This window comes from Priapulus caudatus, unplaced genomic scaffold (genome assembly GCF_000485595.1).
Source record: "Priapulus caudatus unplaced genomic scaffold, Priapulus_caudatus-5.0.1 Scaffold78, whole genome shotgun sequence".
Taxonomy (NCBI): Eukaryota; Metazoa; Priapulida; class Priapulimorpha; order Priapulimorphida; family Priapulidae; genus Priapulus; species Priapulus caudatus.
This window is the reverse complement of record NW_014577139.1, coordinates 38,132-42,514: the sequence shown is the minus strand read 5'-3', so window position 1 is coordinate 42,514 and position 4,383 is coordinate 38,132. Positions and strand designations below refer to the sequence as shown.

Below are 4,383 nucleotides of genomic sequence, written 5' to 3'. Positions count from 1 at the left end.
GTCTTGTGGGGTGTCCCCAAAGATAAAAAATACTCAACTCAGCCAGTATATTATTGTTGATGAAGACTCGTTTAATACATGCTGCTTCAGAGTGCCGGAAATTGCATCTAAGAGGCCGTAATTCAGTCGAAAATTTCGCAAGGACCTACCGCCTAAACAGGAGTGGGGACACCACCCCTGAAGGAGCGCAAAAATCTCGTGATGTTATGATATAAAGCATGTCCAAAACTGATTGCTTTTTAGCTTGCAAATTTTGTACAATTAAATCCACACTATGCATGCCGGACGGGCGGACACCGCGCTCCAAACCACCGCCTCCGGCGCGCTCCCTCGTGCTCATTGAGCTCGCATGTTTCGCCCCCAAGAATTCACTTCTGGATCCGCCACCAGTTGTGTGTGTGTGTGTGTGTGAGGGGGGGGGGGGTTGCATGTTATTAAACCTCTGGAATCCAAAGAAAAAAATAACCCTAGAATTCACAAATATTGCGCTTACAATTTAAATTTTTGTTCAATTCCCTCAAAAACGGCCATCTTGAAGGTTCTAAATTGCTAAAATCCAAGAGCTTCTATATATGAACCCCACCCATTAAGGGCTTTGCGCCAAGGCGCTCACGGTGAGCGCTACGCGCACACTCTTCGTATACTTTGAGATGGAAGTAACAGCGAAATCATCCCCCCCACAACTGAGGACCAGTCTATGCCACTGATGATTGATCTACTGAAATTGCTACCATAGAATATACAAACCCACACATACAACATCCAAAAACACAATATCTATTATTTTACACATATTTACAGAAAATACTAGCAGTAGTTGTTATAATAAAGACAGGTAAATTATATTATTGAGTTTATAGTGTAATATATTATAATACTATTGTATTTAATAGCAATCAGTTTTCTATCACAAGCTCTAATGACATGACTGACTAAGGATCGATACCCTATATATATTTACAAATCTATAGCAAAAGTAAATATATACACTGTCAATCTTTAAAACGTTTTTTTGGAAACACAGTTTGCTTTTATTTGTAGTTTACTGATATAATATTAACTATTAATAATATCCATAATTTCTTAGTGAATATGATAAAATGCAACAACAATGCACTCTGTTTATGGTTATAGCTGTTTTGCCTACAGTATGATCAACAGAGGACAATACTAACATGAATACTCAGAGCTGTAAGGTTCTTTCCTGGAGAAATCCGCGCACTGCTGACTGCTATAGTGAATGCTGATGCAAACGGGACGTTCATAAATCGTATGCTTACATGCTGATATCTTTCCGCCTGTGCTGCCGTTGTTGGTGGGCCTCAAATAACAGTCTGTTCGTGTCGAAGTAGTGCGCATTCTCGCAGCCCATGTCCGGCTCATAACGCTGCCCGATAACACCAAACTCGTTTATTGTATCCGCAGACGCAATCTGCACCCGCACGTCAATTTCCCCGTTGGTGCCCTGCAGGTATGGCACGCCAAATCTGCCAAAGTCGCTCTCATTGCTGGATAGACAGCTCGTGCCAGCGCGCAGATGATCTGCTGATGTTGTCTGGTTGGCAAACTGCTGATGGGTGGGATGTATGTGAGTGGCGCCACCTGGCTGTGGATGGGAATGGCATGTCACCCCATTAACCTAAAACCAGAAAGCTTAATGTTACAATCAATATCTGTCTGCTTGCAGCAATATTAATCCCATTATCATTCACAATGTTCATATAGACGGAGTCAAAGAATGATGCCATTCGACCTAATAGTACATTTACGTGGAAATTTACTGTGAAAATGTGCTGTAATTGTAATTTGAACTATGAGGCACAGCAAGAGAATATTGCCAGAACCAAGATGAGGTTTACAAGGCATCAAGGTATGTGCAACAAAGTTGAGTATTTCCCAAATTTTATCATCATGTATTTTTGACACACAGGTAATAATATTCCTGGTAGAATTTTTTGTACCAACAGCAAACATTTCCATACAGCTGTGTCAAATAAACTACTTTCAAGTAGGCAAGTAGTGTTTTCAATTAAAATAATGAAATCACAATCATAGGGAAACTATTGTAACCTCAGATATGGATTCATGAAATTTTATATTCTACTGTTAAATCAAATTCACTCACGCTGTTCTGAAATGCACCAGGAATACAACTCGTTTCGGGCTGTTGACAACTGCAATCAGTTCCAGGTATTCTGTAAAATTGAATTCCTGACTAATTATGCCCATTATAATTGATGATATTAGTTACATGGTAAAACACAACATTGCAGTAAATTACTCATGAGGAAAGTGCAATGTTACACTCGCAGCTAGGGCCTGCATACCTCCCAAATCCCATTGGTTGATACAAATCACGTGCCTGAAACTCCTGTTTTAATCATTCCTTTTATGGTGCATTGTGACCCTAACCCTAACCCTAATCCTAGCCCTAACCCTAATCCTAACCCTAACACTACTTAGAATTTAATTTAAAAAATTAACTATATTTGTATCAACCAATGGGAGTTGGGAGGTATGCAGGCCCTAGCTGCGAGTGTTCTTTAAACAATTGCAATACTTACTGTTTTGAATACATCACAGCACCATGTAGTGAGATTAATAGCATCTATATCAAGTCCGGTATACAGTACAGCTGAATTCGTATTTCAATTTATTTATATTACAGTAAAACTTGCATAAGTCGGCACTTTTCTTCCGAAAATGACGATATACGCACAAGCATGTATACTTATACATGCACAACTTATGCATGTATACAGTAAAAACCCGCGTATAAGAACATAGATTTTTCCAAGTTAGCCTCAACATGTTCTTATATAAATGGTGCTTACTGAAAAATTAGGCTCAAAAGGTTCTTAAATAGGTTCTTAATTGTTTCTACTTTTAATATGTACTAGCTGAAACCCGCGTAGCTACTGCGCGGGCCCTTATGCTGACGTGTTGATGCATGTGTTACTCAGTTACAGTTAGTGTTTATGTTGTCGTTTCATGCTAGCGTTGCCATTTGTATTATCCCGAAGCCAGAGTGATGTAGAGACGATCCTGATAACTGTTATAGAACTGTATAACTGGTATTATCATGCTCAGCCGCGCCATGTCATGCCAATTCATTCTACTCCCAGATGGCAAGCACCAGATGGTGTAACTACAGCTGCTGAAGATTGGTTACAGACCCCCCCTTTGAAGAGTGTAGAACTCCTGGTGCTCTGCTCATTTACAGACATGTTTACAGCGTATCAAGTGTCCCAAGTCCTTTTAAGGTCGTAAATCGATCAGAATCGCGGAGGGTGGCTTGTACGAGTTCTTCGGATTCGACGTGTGTACACGTCGTGTCCTTCAGTCTGAACTGTTCACATTTTGGTGTCGGAGTCTCGATAGATTGAGCATGCCCAGTACGGAGAAGCTCCACCGCAGGCAATGGTTTGGCGCCTGTGTTCCTGGGACATTTTGCGCGGGCATCTGATGTTATCGACAGAGTCGCGCAGGTGGTTTCTCGCCAGTCTTTAGCCAGATGTCGGCCGCTGGTTGCGTTTATACTTGTTGACGGCAGTGTGCGTGAGCGACCTGTGTGTCATCGAACAGGTTCTGTGACGCCCTTCCACTTGTTTACGCCGGGTAGACATTGGATATCACCTCTTGTTCCCACTTTCTAATTCTGCTCATCTTCTCCGCCTCTGCGGGTCGTGGCCGGTAACCCTTGTCGCTCTGACGCATCATAATAATTGTTTCCTTGCCCGTTTAGCTTGTTTTTTTCTCTGGCTGAAACTTCCTCACGAATCAACGATTTTCATCTCGAGAACTTTTCTCGTTTCAGTTGCTTGAACAGTGTGCCGGAATAAAGCGCAATTCAAACGAAGGCGACTCATCAGTCTGAATTCGGCGAACCTTATGTCATGCGATCGTGGCGTGTTTCGGTTATTACTCCAACAATGGCAAGATATGGATCGCTGTCCACTTTCTTCTGCACTTTCGTACGCAGTTTGTTTCAAGCATTCGGTAAGAGGAACTTTATCGGCTAAATCCATATTGACTGGAGGGTGACGTGGGACTGCGATGTTCTGTGTCTTCGGTACTCCCCAGTCTTCCTTGCAAATTGTTGAACGTAGTTAGGCAGCTTGGTACCTGGTGGTCCGTTGATCACTTACGACCACTCGCGCCAGATGCCCATGTCTAGCCGATGAGATGGTGGATTTCATATGTGTCTAGTGATCTCGCCCTAGATGTCGTGTTGCCAGATGAAGCTTCGGCTATTTCCGTGAGGTATCTGGAAAACTAGTCGGCACTGACGACGCAGGATACTGACTTCCTTCCAGTGTAGGAACAGATCGGTGTACCTACAGTTTCCCATGGCAACTGTTAGCATTCTTCAGCTTATGCCAC

The 4,383-nt window shown here is 42.3% G+C and overlaps 1 long non-coding RNA gene across 1 annotated transcript; it reads right to left on the bottom strand.

The window, feature by feature from the left end:
• Positions 1-1,087: 1,087 nt before the first annotated feature.
• On the bottom strand, positions 1,088-2,268 carry LOC106821592. Its single transcript, XR_001395751.1, has 2 exons — positions 2,126-2,268; positions 1,088-1,639 (listed from the first exon to the last, which is right to left on the bottom strand). It is a non-coding gene; the product is annotated as an uncharacterized LOC106821592 (long non-coding RNA).
• Positions 2,269-4,383: the final 2,115 nt, after the last annotated feature.